This window comes from Nomascus leucogenys, chromosome 8 (assembly GCF_006542625.1).
Source record: "Nomascus leucogenys isolate Asia chromosome 8, Asia_NLE_v1, whole genome shotgun sequence".
Classification (NCBI taxonomy): domain Eukaryota; kingdom Metazoa; phylum Chordata; class Mammalia; order Primates; family Hylobatidae; genus Nomascus; species Nomascus leucogenys.
The window spans coordinates 89,900,356-89,916,650 of NC_044388.1; the positions used below are offsets into that span (position 1 = coordinate 89,900,356).

Genomic DNA, 16,295 nt, shown 5'->3' on the forward strand with positions numbered 1-16,295 from the left:
AGGGATAACAAGTATTCTTGTATTATCTTATTTCTTTTTTTAGTGAGAAGGATTCTAGCATTTTGTAATCAAGTATGATATTTTATTTTGGTTTCAGAAATGTATTTTTTATCACTAAATAAGCATCCTTCTGAGTTGCTAAGAGTTTTTTATTTTTAAAATTTGTGAAGATGGAGGTGAGTGATACGATAGAGGAGTGATTTTCAATTTTCTGTATTTGAGTTTTTCTTTTGCAATGGAGTGTGAATCATTCCCCTCCCCCACTATGAAGCTATTTAGTAATAAGAGGGGGTAAAAGGATGATGAATTTTTAACAAATGCATTTTTATTATGTACCCAGATGGCCATATGGTTTTCTTCCTTTGATGTGCTGATGTGATGAATTATATTAGTAGATTTTCTAATATTAAACTATCCTGGAAGGAACCCATTTTGTTCATGGTGTTTTTATTCTTTTAATGCATCCTGGGTCCAATTTGCAGTGTTTTGTGTCTATATCCATTAGTGAGATTGCCCTGCAGTTTTATTTTTAGTGTGCTGTTTTTGTCATTTTTAAAGGGGGGTTATGCTAGTATAGGGGTTATAAATTAGAAAGCTTTTCAGCGATCTGAAACATGGAGGATAAATACATTTAAGATTATGTACTTACTGGTAGTGGTCACTGAGATTGCTGTGTTGAGAAGGATTCTGAGGCCTTGTCATGTGTAAACAATTTAGTGTTTTGTAAGAGTGTAGGAAATGAGGGTTTAAGTGTGCATGCCAGATGTTTATTTGTGGTCCCTGCTTGGAATGATTTATATTGCACAGGAATTATCTTTTCAGAGTTTAAAATAACTTGCCATTAAACTCTGTCTTGTCAGGTTTTTGGAGATAATTATTTTCTACTGTAATCCTTTCTTCAATAACATTTTGGCTTTTGCTCTTTTCATGCCCGTTTTGACCATTTATATTTTCTGAGAAATGTATTCATTTCATCAAGAATTTGAACTGTATTTGCATAGAACAGAATATAATGTTATTTTAAGAATGTCCTCTCTATGGTTCTATTTCCTAAACTGATTTTTTTTGTAGCTGTATTATTTTTTTCTTTATTCCTTGGTTGAATGACTAGTATTCAGGGAGTATTTTGTTGACTTCTATTGTTCTATTCTTTCCCCCTTAAATTTTTAAAGTTACTTGTCAATTCTAATTACTTCCAAGTTATTATACTTTTATGTTAAGTAAGCCCACCGTTCTGCTGTCTTCAGATTTTTAAAAATTCTTGAGTGAAAGCTTGGCTCTTTATTTTTGTGTTTAGTAATAAAAGTGCTGGGTTAATCAATGAATTTTCCTCTGAGTACATCTTTGGTCACATCTGTAAGTGACCAAAGTCCCTTATTGTGAAGTGTCGTTATTATTTTCTCCCCTAAATATTCTACAATTGTAGTTTTGATGTTCTCTGTAGCCTAAAGATTATTTAAAAGTATAATTTAAATTTCTATGTTACTCCTTTTTCAATGTGTTTATTTTTATTCATTTTTAGTTTATTCTGTTATGAGAAACATTGCCAATAATAGTTTTTGCTTTTTGTAATTTATTGAAATTTTTGGATTCCTTTTAAATATTAATTTGTGGAAATGTTTCATCTGCTTGCAAAAGAAGTAATTTCTGTTTTTAGGGTTTATCTGTTGCTTGTATTCACATATTACATAAGCCACTTTTATATATCATTGACTTTATTAATTGTATTTTTCAGATTCCCCATAGGGCCTTAGATATATTATTAAGTTTTTCTAATTATTTCAAGAAATTGAGAGCCTGTTAATGTCTTCTAATATTCTTTTGATTTTGCCATTTGCTTTATATATTTTACTTTATGTATTTTATTACTAGGTCATTTAACAGAAATACACCTGCCTGCTACATTTTATTATGGGTTGTACCCTTAATCTGTAAAAATAGGCCCTGCTTGACCTGTTTTATGCTTTCTACTTTCAGTTCTGGATTTTCTAATTTTTATAGTTCATTTCCTGCTTTTGCCTTTAATTCTAGTGATTTTTATGAAAGCACTTCCTGCTTTCTATTGTTGGAATTTACCTTGTATAGATTTACATATTTATTTTACTTTTGCTTGTTCTATGTACTTAAAAAATAGCTACTATGTATTTCTTTTGGATATCATGCTTTTTTATACTTAAAAACTCAGAGTCTTGAGATCTGTGTTTTTTAATATGGAACTTACCCCTGTTTATATTTATTATCATAACTGATGTGTTTTGTTTCATCTAATTACAATTTTTCCCCCTATGTACTAGTACAACTAAGAAGATGTTTTTGATTCCTTCATATGTGAATGGCAGTTTGGATAAATACAACATTTTTGGGTTATGCATTTTATCCCTCAGTACTCAAGAGATGTTCTGTAGTCTTACGTTATTAATATTTTAGAAGATAATTTCGAGGATACACGATATTTTGCTTTTGTGCTTAATTCTCTTCCCATCCCCAGCCTTCCTGAATGCCTGTATCATTCTTTTTTCACTCTTGAAATTCGAGGCTTATTCCAGGCTCTATGTTTTAATGTCTTTTAATTAGTTGCTGGGAACATGGCGTGTACTTTCAGTCTACAGATTTCTTTCTTAATAATAGGAAATGTTTTGTTCCATGTGTCCCATTGGTCTCATCTTTTTAAAATGGCAGTTATCTCTATATATCCATATACCCCTATTGTTTGCCTTCTGTAATTATCTTTACTTTTGGTTATTTTAATCTCTTTAAATTTTTTTTAGTTTTATATATGTTTCCCCAGCTTTTCCTTTGCATCACTTACTCGGTTTTCTGCACTGACAGTTCTGCCCTTTACTGCTTTGGATACTGGATTATATTTTGTTTTTTTGTTTGTTTGTTTGTTTGTTTTTGAGACAGAGTCTTGCCCTGTTGCCCAGGCTGGCTGGAGTGTGGTGGCGCAATCTTGACTCACTGCAACCTCTGCCTCCCAGGTTCAAGCAGTTCTCCTGATTAGCCTCTCGAGTAGCTGGGATTACAGGTGGCCACCACCATGCCCGGCTAATTTTTGTATTTTTAGTAAAGACAGGGTTTTTCCATGTTGGTCAGGCTGGTCTTGAACTCCTGACCTCAGGTGATCCACTCACCTCGGCCTCCCAAAGTGCTGGCATTACAGGCGTGAGCCACTGTGCCTGGCCTGATACTGGCTTAATGGTGTTATTTGATTCCTTGCACTTTTCATTCCTGGAGCTTCTCTTTCTGTTTCACTCTGTTCTTGTCTTTAATTTTACTGAGCACACAAAGGAGTGTGTCTGAGATGTCTTTCTGTTTCCCAGAGTAACACTGTGCTCTGTATGTTTCTTCTCTGAATCTTGAGCATGCTGCTTAACTCCAATTTTTGTCACCCCATTTTGTTTCCTTCGCTCTCCCCGTTTGCCTCATTTATTCATTCAAAATAAGGGAAGTCTCGTGTTTGGCGTGTTTGGCTTGGCCTGGTATATATCCTAAATGATGTCAGTAGCTGCTTCCTCAGATTTTTATTTTTATTTTTTTAAGAGATGGGGTCTTGCCTTGTCACCCAGCCTGGATCATATCTCCCTGCAGCCTTGAACTCCTGGGCACAAGCAATCCTCCTGGCTCAGCCTCCTGAGTAGCTGCGACTACAGGTGTGCACCACCACGCCCAGCTAATTTTTAAATTTTTTGTAGAGATAGGGTCTTGCTATGTTGCCCAGGCTGGTCTCAAACTCCTGGCCTCAAGCGATCCTTCTGCCTCAGCCTCTGGAATAGCTGGGACTGCTTCCTCAAACCTTTAGTGGAAAGAGGAGGGCTAGATGTTACATATTTATAGACAGATCAGCGATGCAGCAGCCCGAGGTTAATGAGGTGAGGCTGAGACTATAGTTACCTCAATATGTGGTTCTTTCCTTTGGCTTGGTGAAGCTGCGCTGGGAAGTGCCCAGTGGTTTATGCTCAGATTCTTTCCTGGTAGGATTGCAGGGTGGGTTTGAAAGCCCTAGCTAGAAGTAGCTTAGCTTCTCCTGGCATTCCCTGTAGGTCCTGTCACCTTGGTTTTCCTCTTACCAGCCTGCCTCAGAGTCTCAAGGAGGGTGGCGTGAGATGGTCCCTCATGATGTCCCGTGATTTGTCCTCGCATCTGTAACATCTAGCGGAAATTCCTCAGTGGTGGCTTGTGCATGACTCCTTTTCTAGATTTTAAGACCTTTTTTCCCTAGTTTGTTTTTGGTAAAGTACACATATTAAATTTACCATCTTAACCATTTTAAAGTACAGTTCAGTAATATGAAGTACATTCACATTGTTGGGCTACCAATCTCCAGAACTCTTTTGATTATTCCAGACTGAAACTCTGTGCCCATTAAACAGCCACTCCCCATTTCCCCTTCCCCCAGGTAGCCTCCATTCCACTTTGTCTGTGTGACTTAGATCAGGGGTCTCCAACCTCCAGGCTGCAGACCAGTACAGGTCCGTGGCCTGTTGGGAACTGGGCTGTATAGCAGGAGGTAAGCCAGCATTACCTGAGCTCCACCTCCTGTCAGATCAGCAACACCGTCAGATTCTCATAGGAGCGCGAACCCTATTGTGAATTGTGCACACGAGGGATCTTGGTTGCGCTCCTTAGGAGAATCTAATGCCTGGTGATCTGAGGTGGGACAGTTTCATCCTGAAACCATTGCTCCCCCGACCTCTGTCCATGGAAAAACTGTCTTCTAAGAAACTGGTCCCTGGTACCAAAAGGTTGGGGACCGCTGACTTAGATGACTCTAGGTACCTCATAGAAGTGGACTCACACAGCATTTGTGTTTTTGTGGCTGGCTCATTTCACTCAGCATAATGTCCTCAAGGTGCATCTGTGTTGTAGCACATGGCAGGTTCCATCTTTGTTAAGGGTTGAATAATACTCTCACATATGTACATACCACATTTTGTTTATCCATTTGTCTATCAATGGACGTATCAGTTGCTTCCACCTTTTGGCTGTGATGAATGATGTTGCTATGAACATGGGTGGACAAACAGCTCTTTGAGACTCTGCATTCAGTTATTTTTGGTATGTACCTAGAGTTGGAATTGCTGGATCATATGGTAATTCTGCATTTAATTTTTTGACAAGCTGCCATTTCTATTTTTATTTTTTTATTTTATTTCTTGAGACCGAGTCTTGCTCTGTTGCCCAGGTTGGAGTGCAGTGGTGTGATCTCGGCTCACTGCAACCTCTGCCTCCAGATTCAAGTGATTCTCGTGCCTCAGCTTGCTGAGTAGCTGGGACTACAGGCGTGCACCAGCACACCTGGATAATTTTTGTATTTTTAGTAGAGATGGGGTTTTACCACGTTGGCCAGGCTGCTCTCGAACTCCTGACCTCAAGTGATCTGCCCACCTCGGCCTCCCAAAGTGCTGGGATTACGGGCGTGAGCCACCATGCTTGGCCGACAAACTGCCACTTTTAAATGTGATTAACCCTAACAGTTTTTTGCACAGTAGTTAACCTCATCACTACTTTAGGTGGGCTGTACAGGGATTCTTTCCTTCATCTTACAGATGAGTGAACAGGCACAGAGAGGAAGAGGAAAAGTGACTTCTCTGAGGTGAGGCAGCAACCCAAGAGAACCTGGCAGAGCTGAGGCCGGAACCCGAGCTCCTGTCTCCTAGCACTGTCCTCTCCCGCGAACCCGAGCTCCTGTCTCCTAGCACTGTCCTCTCCCGTGAACCCGAGCTCCTGTCTCCTAGCACTGTCCTCTCCCGCGAACCCGAGCTCCTGTCTCCTAGCACTGTCCTCTCCCGCTACTGCGAGAGAGCCTTTGTTGCACTTGAGGGTCTAAACTTTGTCTCCAGTTCTCCTCAGGGCAGAATCTCTCCTTTTCCTCAAGTTCTCCTGCCTCGTTGGGCCTCAGCGTCTCCAACTTTAAAACGGGCATCTCCTTGCCCCGTCTCCTGTCTAGGCAGCTGTTGCTCTCGCCCTTCTCTGTGTGGACTTGGCCAGCCCGGTGCTTTGCCAGACACTTGCAGGGAACTGCTCTTGCGGCTGAGCTAGCATCTGCTTCCCCATCTGGTCTCAACTTTTTTCTTAATTACCCACTGAATTGGCTCTAACAAAATGCTGACAACTTGAATGAGACATTAGCTGATACATCAGCGCCCGTGCCAGGGCCTCATGGGCTTTTCCGGGACATGCCAAACCCGGGCCCAGCAAAAGACCTTGTTCCCTGGCCGGAGTCCCCATTCTAGCTGAGTGGAAGCTCCAGCCAGGGGACAGGGTTATCATGGGGTCTCGTAGCTCATAAACACCACTGCTTAGTGGCTGAACTAAGGCTTAGAGCTTCTTAAGTGGCCTGGTGGCTGGGTCCCAAACCTGCAAGCAAGTTTTGTTCTCTCTCCTGCTGCCTCCTTGGTCCCTAATCCTCCGAGTCTTTTATTCCAAACTCCTGTTCTCCGGACTATTTCTGTTTTGTTTTGTTTTTCCTCTGCGTGTCTAACTGGTCTTGAAGCTGTGGTACTAAGTGTGTCGTGGTGGGGGGGACATCGAGCTGAGCATCTGTGGCCTTGAGGTGCCTCTTCATGCCTTTTTGGGCCTGTTTTTGCATCTGCATAAAGGGGTCCAATGCAGTGTAATACAGACTCTCTAACTTTTCTGTGATTCTGAGAAGAAATGGCAGTGCTTCCATTTTCTCAACTAAGTAGGGTAAGAACAGTCAGAAGCTGCCTATGTGAGGGTGAAGAGTGCAGACACCAGAGTTCGCCAGCCTGGATTCAAGTCTTGCCTCTGCTCCTTCCTCCCTGTGTGGCTCTGAGCAGTTTGCTAAACCTCTCTGTTTCCTCTTTGTAAATTGCAGGGTCAGGGGCTGGTTCAGAGAACCCCATGTGGAGTTAGTTATGAAGATTAAACGAATTAATACATGTAAACACAGCACATAGTAAGAACTCAGATGCTACCTGTTTTCTTTCCCTCCCTTTAAAAAATCATGTGCCACAAGTTGATTTTGCTCAGTTTAGGGTGTGTGGCTATCTTTGCTCACGTAGGGTCCTTTCTAGCTTTATTTAGTTTTTATCCCCATTTTCTCCACCTTCTCTCTCCTCCCCTACCTCCAAGCCACTTATTCTAATGTATTTAACATGCATCTTTTTGTTTATGTGTTTTTAGAGACATGCACTGTTGTTTTGTGTGCATGCTTTAAAAATTTACATAAATAATACAGTGTTTGAATCTCATTCTGTTTCTCACTTTTGTGCCTCTGCTCTGTTTTTGAGATCTGTCCACATTACTTCCAGCTGCTCAGTGCAGCCACCACATTTTACCTATTCACTTCCGAGCATTTTAATCAACATCCAGTATCCCATTGTAAGGAACTACCGTAGTTTATATAACCAGTCCACTTCAGATGGTTATTTTGGTGTTCCTAGTTTTCTGGCTATCATAACTGGAGAACCAGTGCTGCTTGTGGTGTAGGGTTGCTGGTGATGAATTCCTTAGCTTGTGTACTTCTCATTTGCCTTAACTGTCCCCCCTCACCCCAAATAAAACTGCAATGAACATCCTTGTACATGTTTCCACATGGACCCCTGGGAGGCCTTTTTTATGATGTGTACCCAGGTGTGGAATTTAGGATAGAATGAAATAGAGGATATTTGAAGGAAGCAAAAGGAGTGCAGGCTGGTCTTGAACTCCTGACCTGAACTGAGTAAGTCATAAAATCACTTTGCCAATAAAGAATTTGATTGCCTGTTGGGCTTGCCTTGAATCCCATCTAAGGACCTCTTTTGGTTTTTTAATTTTTAACTTGAAATGCATGAGTGAACACATGTTCTTTGAAAACAATACAGATGACACAGAAATAAGTGGAATGAAGAATAAGAATGGAAAGGACCCCTTGACATTACTTTCCATCCTCCTAAGCCCTGTTTCCAGTATGTAAGTCCTGGTGACAGTGGAGTGTATCACCCTAGGTCTTTTTCTTATACATTTACAGGTACAACTGTGAGCCATTCATACTGTTTTACAGCTTAGCTTTTCTCACTTAATAGGGTGTTTGCAAGGTCATTCTGTGTTAGCCCCAGTAAATCTGCCTCTGTTTTTTTTTTTAATCAACACTCAGTATTTCATTGTAAGGATCTATCATAGTTTATGTAACTAGTCTTCTGGTGGATATTTTGGTATTCCCAGTTTTCTGGCTGTTATAACCAGAGAACCAGTGCTTCTAATGTAGGTCTGCTGCTGATGAATTCCTTTTGGTTTTGTACTTCTTTATTTTGCTTTTGTTTTTGAAAGATATTTTCGCTAGCTATAGAATTCTAGGTTGACAGGGTTTTTGTTTGTTTGTTTGTTTCAGTACTTTAAAGATGTTGCTTCACTGTTTCCTGGCTTGTTTCTGATGGAAAGTTGGCTGTTATTCTTTGTTCCTCCGTGTGTAATGTCTTCAACATTTTTTTCTTACTACTTTTAGGATTTTCTCCTTATCTGTCATTTTAAGCAGTTTGATTAATGATGTGATTGTTTCTTCTACTTGGGATTTATCGAGCTTCTGGGTTCACACCAAACTAGAAAACTTTTGGCCATTATTTCTTCAAATACCTTTCTCTCCTCCCCTTCTTCACCCCTTCTTTTTTTTTTCCAAGGACTCCAATTGCATGTATATTAAGCCTTTTGAATCTGTCCCATAGCTCATTGGTGCCCTATTTTTTCCATCTTTTATTTTTCTGTGTTTCAGTGTTAATAGTTAATTGCTCTGTCTTCAAGTTCATCAGTCTTTTCTTCTTCAATATCTAATCTATTCTTAATACTACCCAGTGTATTTTTTTAATCCCAGGCATTGTATTTTTCATCTCTGAAAGTTTAATTTGGGTCTTTATATATCTCCTGTGTCGCTATAACATGCTTATGTTTTTCTCTACCTTCCTGAACATACAGAGTATATTTATGATGGCTGTTTCAATATCCATAAAGTCTACTATAGGTCATTTTTATATCTCTTCCTATTAATTTTTCTGCTTCTTTCATGCCTAGCAATTTTTGATTCTGAATTTTGATTCTGAATTTTACATTGCTGATCGTTTTGGTGCTCGCCGTTTTGAGGTTTCTTGAAGTATTTTTGTGCTGTGCTTTGCTCTGTTATTGGTGAAGTCATAGCTGTGTTTGTTTCCTTTGACCGCTCTAACAAATTATCACACACTTAGTTGCCTAAAACAACACAAATTTATTATCTTGTAATTCTGGAGATCAGAAATCTGAAATGGGCCTCACTGGATTAAAATCAAGGTGTCGGCCGAGCTTCTAGAAGCCCTAGGAGAGAATCTGTTTCCCTTTCCAACCTTTAGAGGCTACCTACACTCTTTGGCTCGTGGCTTCTTCATCTTCAAAGCTAGCAACATTGGGCAGAGTTCTTCTCATGTTGCCCATCTCTCTGGCTCTCTCTCTTCTCCCTCCCTCTTCCACTTAGAAGGACCCTTGCCTTGAGCCCACTCCAACCATCCAGCATAATCTGTGTATCTCAAAGTCATCTGATTAGCAAGCTTAATTGCATCTGCTTGTAGCCTAACACATTCACAGTTCTGGGGATTAGGATGCACATGTCTTTGTCGGGTGCCGGGAGGGCATTATTCTGTTATTCTGCCTATCACAGTTATTAATTATTTGGAAACTGTTTGTTCCTTTTTTTTCTTTCCCAAGACTGCCTCGCTCTGTCATCCAGGCTGGAGTACAGTGGCATGGTCTTGGCTTACCATAACCTCTGCCTCCCGGCTCAAGCGATTCTTGTGACTCAGCCTCCTACTAGAGGCACATGCCATCACACCTGGCTTATTTTTGCATTTTTTGTAGAGATGGGGTTTCACCACGTTAGCCAGGCTGGTCTTGAACTCCTGACTCAAGTGATCTGCCTTTGCCTCCCAAAGTGCCCGTTTGATCTTTGAGGCTTGCTCTTCGGCCTTGTTCGGCAAGACCAGAGCAACCTTCAGAATAGAGTAGCGTTTGGCAAACTACAGGCCAAACATGAGGCAAATCAGGCTTGCCATCTGTTTTTGTAAATAAAATTTTACTGGAACACAGCTATGCTCATTTTTGTGTACTGTCCATGGCTGCTTCCATTCCACAACAATCCATGAAACCTAAAATATTTATTTTGTGATCCTTTATAGAAAAGGTGTTCCAACCCCTGGTCTACAGGCTAATTTTCCACCACTATTAAGGCCATATTTTTGTGAGTCCTCAACCTGATGCCCTGTATATTGTGAAATTTCTCCACTTTGGCTTTTGGGAGTGTGAACTGTTCGTAGCCTTGGATGAGCTCTGAGAATGGTTCTGGCTTGGTTCTTTCTGATGGTTCTTTCTCCAGCCTCAGGTGCTTTCCTTATACACATGCGCTGATCAGCACTTGGGTGAAGCCATTGAAGAATTGCAGCTCATTCTCTGCAGCGTTCTCTTCTCTGATTCCCTCCCTTGCATATTTCACCTTCCTTGCTCTTCCCAAATTCTAAACTCTTACCTCCTCAACTTCAGGAGACCTCTGAGCTCTGCTTGGTTTTCCCCTCCCTGCCCTGCAGTTTGATCATTCTCCAGGCAGCAAGCTGGGACAATTGTAGGACCCACCTTGTTTGCGTCCCTCTCTTAGGGCATTTTGCCCTGTGTTGCCTGTTATCCAGTGTCTAAAAATCGTTGTTTGATATATTTCGATCAGTTTCTTAGTTGTTTAAGGTGGGTGGTGAATCTGGCCCCTCTTACTCCGTCATGACTAGAAGCCACCAGTGCTTCTTATATCAATATTATTTTGCATTGATGAGAGTACTTTTGGAAGATAGCATACCAGAAGAGGCATTGTGGGGTCATAGACTCTGTGCATTTCAAAGATATTACCAAATTGGCCCGTGTCAAGGCTGTGCTGTTTTATATTTCTGAGAGTCTCATTCTCTTAGCAGAGGTTGTGGGGATGGATGATGGATATGAAACTGCTTTGAGCTCCATAAAGTGCTGGGAAGATGCCAGAGGTTATGGCTCTGAAGAAAGGGCTTCTCCTGGCTGTTCCTCCTTTGGCTTGGGGTCTCTGATGGGCATTTCACTCTTCCATGCTATAGTCGGGCTGTAGGGTCGTTTTAGTCACTGCCATCATGTAGGACTGTTATTTCCTTAGCAAGTGGGGGTGGCTAGGGAGGAGGCTTCCTTTAGACTGTTGCTTTCTTTCCTGACATCTACTGAACCTACAAATGCCACATAATGTTCCAAGTGCTCTGTAGAGTCATTGTGATGTAATTTAATTCTGCACCACAAACTAGAGAGTTTGAGATGAAATGGAAACTGAGAGAGGTGGTGTGGTTTGCTCAACGTTAAGCAGCTAATTCCTAGCAAAGTGAGGATTCTTTCTGCCTTTAAACCAAACCTGCCAGTTTATACAACAGACCATCCATTATAGTCAGGACCCTTAGGTTTTAAGTGACAAAAACTCATCTCAAACTTGCTTAATCCAAAAGGGGACGTGTATTGGCATACCTACTGAAAAGTCCAGGGGTTAGCCAATTTTAGGCGTGGCTGGCCCACATATGCGGATGATGCCATTGGAAATGTGCTGTTCTCCATCTCTCAGCTCTTGTTTCCTTGTGTTGACTTGTTCAGGCAGGCCCTCTCCAAGTGGTGGCAGAAATGGCTGTAGCAGCAGCATGCTTATTTTTTACCCCCAGTGGAGTAGTGCTGGAGGAAAGAGAGCATCTCTTCTCCAAGGGCTTTAACGGAAGTCCCAAGGAAGGCTCTCATTGGCCCAGTGAGGGCCATAGGCTCATCCCTAAGCCAATCACAGTGTGAGGATGGTGTGTTGTTATTATTGGATGGCCCTGGGTTATTTGATTCTCTTGCTGGAGTTGGGGGCTGGGGATGGCCCATTGACACCACTTAGGTTGTGGGGACCTGAAGGGATGATATAGTTCTGTACTGCAAGATGGGATGCTGAGGAGGCAGAAACAAAACTGTCCACTGTATCCCCATTGGCCTCTAGAGCAAGCTCAACCACTCTGGCCCTTGCAGCTCCAATTGTTGATGATGTTCACAGGTCTGCTTGGCCCCTGCCCTGGTGAGTGGCTTCCTCGCCTGGCTTGACAGTGGCATTCTGCCCTCCCACTTGCTGGCTGTTCACTGTTCTCTTGCCACCCCGGGCAGGGACTTTCCCAGGCGATGAGGCTTCCTGACTCTCATTCCCTTTTGCTGAACCCTTATCCAATATTCAGAACCAAGAAACCCAGGCCCAGCAGGCTGAGGACACCTCCACACCACCTCTTTCATCATGTCTAGGCAAGCGCTTTCCAGAGGCTTGTCCAGGACCCCCGGCATGAGAGGCCCCTGGGGCCACCTGTAGACTGGTGTTTCTGCATCGCAGGGAGGTACAGTTGAATGTCTAACCAACTGCCCAGGCGATGCTTCCACACGGAAGGTTGAGAGCCACAGTTAGATGACTGTCCTCAAGCGAGCTGGGGTTTTCTTTCAAGGACTCTCTTTCCTTCCGATGGGGTTGTTTGATTTATCCCGATTTGAGGATTCTCCTTCTTCTCATGAGAGCTGCCCCCTTCAGAATCATGGGGGTGTCACTGTGGGAGCTTGAGTCTGCAGTGTGGGATCCCTTTCTCAAGCGGTTGGCATGATTATTTTCCATCTAGTGCTTTGTGGGTCTCAAGACTTAAATTGGGAGGAATGTTAAAAGCAAGGATGACGCACAGTGTGCCTGCATTTTCACGAAACAGTGACACCCAGAGCCTCAGCAGGATGGGTCCTGAGAACTGGGAGGCTCAGGCAGTCAAAAGAATCTTCATGTCTCGAGCCTTTGGCTTGGGAAAGCTCAGTGGCTGATGTAATAGCACATTTCGCTTGTTCGTTAAGACCCTAACGCTTGTAGAGAAAAACATTATCTTTACCCACTACGAGATTTCAAAAGCCTTTTTAGCGAAAGAACCCTTTCATAAATGCAATCTCACACAGGTGCTCAGGATGTTAAATACGTAGATAAAAGCAGTTTAAAAAAAGGCAGGAGGGAGGACCATATTATGACTTTTGTGGGCCTTAGGCACTTTTGTCTTCATGGGCTCCTTCCTCCATACAAAAATATTAAAAATTATTTTTTATGACTGTATTGGTGTAGAGGTGAATATATTAATATTCTATGTTATACATTTTTTTGACCTGAAAGTTCATCTTTTAAGTTCTGATTTTAAAAGGAATGAAAGCATTTTTATGGGTCTCTAAAAGTTTCTCCTGCCCTGGGTGCTGCGTCGGATGGGGAAGTCAGCCCCGAGGGAGCAGGTTCCCATCTGCTTGGCCCCTCTCTGGCTGGCCCCTGAGGCAGCTGGAGGAACCCAGTTTGAAGACCGCTGTGCAGAGTTATCTCTTGCCCCTTCTCAGGCTCTGTTTCTGCCTCACTGGGGAGTGAGGATCACAGAATCACGAGATACCATAATAAGGATGGAATGTCAAGGCCATTCATACCACAGCCACCCTCACCCTCCAAGAGACAGGTCTTGCCCTTCAGTCTCTTAAGTGCCATTCTTGCTAAATGATCATCTTTCCTGCCTCTGCGTGGGCCCCTTCTAGGGACAGCGATTTCATGACTCTGTTTTAGTCCTCCTTTTTGGTCTCCTATGGGGCTTCAGTAAATTCCTGGGTCAGTCGCCATTTATACCCTGAAGCTGGTGAATCCCTTAGTGGCCAAGTCATTGCTGAGCTGGGATAGGAGCCAGGAGTCGGGGGTTCGAGGCGCAGCTCTGCCCTTCGGCTGCTGTGGGACCTGAGCAAGGACACACTCTCTCTCTGAGCTTGAGGTGCATCATTTGGGAAAGGAACTGGTTGGAGGTGATGGTCCTGTTACCTGTTGCAGTTGTATGCAGTGATGCTAATGGAAGATCGAGGCATGTCCCGGCCTGATACCTGCAGCTCAGGTCATTCTGGGACTTGTGGCTCTTGCTTGGTGGTTGGGGGCTAGAGGCCTTGTGTGTCCCTGTCCCCCTGGGTCCGGGTGGAGTATCATGACTGGGACTTTGACCACAGGTGTAGATAAGGAAGGGGGAAAATCAGGTAGCTTCAGACCATGGCATCACTCCGTATGCACTACGAGGCTGCAGATGGATTTTTCCTGAGATTTGTTTAGGGAAACTTGGGCATCTCAGGGCTCAGTGGGCAGCTGTCCAGAAACCTTGGGGTGTCATGTGATGCCCACTAGGTTGGGGAAGAGGGGAATGAGGGTGGTGACTTGCTTTCCTCCCTGGGACTTGCTAGCCCAAGCTTGAAGGTGCCACCGTCTCAGGGCCTCGGCTTGCTTAGGGATGGGTGGTGGCTCCACAGGGTGGAAATGTTCATTCCTTTCCCCCCAGTCCAGCGCCTCCTAGCCCCTGGTGCTTGCATGCGGATGCTCCCATGCTGTGTCCCGCTCCCTGATACTCACAGCCTAGCCTTTTTTTTTTTTTTGAGACAGAGTCTCGCTCTGTCACCCAGGCTGGAGTGCAGTGGTGTGATCTCAGCTCACTGCAACCTCCGCCTCCCAGGTTCAAGTGATTCTCCTGCCTCAGCCTCCCAAGTAGCTGGGATTATAGGCGTGTGCTACTATGCCCAGCTAATTTTTGTATTTTTAATAGAGATGGGGTTTCACCGTGTTGGTCAGGCTGGTCTCGAACTCCTGACCTCATGATCTGCCCGCCTTGGCCTCCCAAAGTGCTGGGATTACAGGCATGAGCCACCGTGCCCGGCCAGCCTAGCCTATTTTTATGAACTCACCACTCTCCGCCTGGCTGCCCCTTATCCTTGCTATACTAAATGCCTCTCCTAGATACACCTTGATTTTTCCACCTCCCCACTTTGCTCGTGCTGTCTCTCCTGCCGAGGCTGTTGGTGCCATGGCCTCCCAGACCACAGAAAGTAGGGCGCAGGATGAGTCTCCATTCTGGCCTCTAAGTAGGGGAGCCTCCTGACCAGCCAGCTTCTAATTCCAGGTCTGTGTTTGTTCACCTGGTTCCTGCTGTTCACTCTGTAATTATTGATTCCTGCCGAGTCCACTTAGCTCGAGCCAGCTGGGGTGGACCTGCAGCCCAGCATCAGCTTCCGGGGCTTAGAAGTTCCTGGAAACAGTGACTTATTATTGGCCTAATAATGAGCGTGTTCCTGCTAGCCAGGTGTGTTCAGGTGTGCGAGGCTGCTGTGAAGGGTGTCTTCATGGGCATGCATTTATTTTCCTTTCGCTTGGATCTGGCTCTTCAGGTTGTTTCTTCTCCCCCCATTACATTTTTACTTCAGTAATTCATCCAGTTATCTACCAAGGACAAAATCACTTTCCTAAAGTGGTTCATCTGAAAGCCCTTTTTCTCCATCCTCTCTCCTGTCCCTCCTTCACACCTGTGCTCAGGGCCCGTCCTCCTGTCCCAGCTGACAAGAAGCTCAGAGCCCAGCCTAGCCCAAATCTGAATGAATTTCAAGTTAGCATGGAACTTTCTGCTTTTTCTTTTTTGTTGTTTTTTTGAGATGGAGTCTCGCTCTGTTGACTAGGCTGGAGTGCAGTGGCACGATCTCAGCTCACTGCAGCCTCTGCCTCCGAGGTTCAAGTGATTATCCTGCCTCAGCCTCCTGAGTAGCTGGGATTACAGGTGCCCGCCACCACGCCTGGCTAATTTTTTTGTATTTTTAGTAGAGATGGGGGTTCACCATGTTGGCCAGGCTGGTCTTGACTTCCTGACCTCAAGTGATCCGCCTGCCTTGGCCTTCCAAAGTGCTGGGATCACAGGAGTGAGCCACCGCACCTGGCCTGAAACTTTCTGCTTTCTAAGCTCTGTCTTAAAACAATTAAACCAAGTTTGTTTTTCTTCGTTATAGCAAATAACCAGTGCTCTTTATAGAAAAAGTTAGAAAACACAGAAAAGTATGAGGAAGAAAGAAAATCACCTAGAGATCCCTACTCAGATGTTGACACTTTTGACATTTTGAGCTTTTTTCCAAGTATTGTTTTTGTTTTGTTTTTTTGAGACAGTTTCACTCTAGTCACCCAGGCTGGAGTGCAATGGTGCAATCTCGGCTCACTGCAACCTCCGCCTCCCAGGTTCAAACGATTCTCCTGTCTTAGCCTCCCGAGTAGCTGGGATTACAGGCACCTGCTATGATGCCCAGCTGATTTTTGTATTTTTTTAGTAGAGACAGGGTTTTACCGTGTTATCCAGGATGGTCTCGAGCTCCTGATCTCAGGTGATCCGCCCACCTTGGCCTCCCAACGTGCTGGGATTATAGGCGTGAGCCACAGTGCCCGCCCGGTATTGTTTTTTTTTTTTTTACTAATAGGTGGGATG

At 43.7% G+C, this 16,295-nt stretch overlaps 1 protein-coding gene across 4 annotated transcripts in view; it reads left to right on the forward strand.

Annotated features, from left to right (window-relative positions):
- ZNF618 (zinc finger protein 618) overlaps nucleotides 1-16,295 on the forward strand; it is a 180,608-nt gene that overhangs the window by 18,504 nt on the left and 145,809 nt on the right. The gene's annotated exons all lie outside the window — the stretch shown is intronic.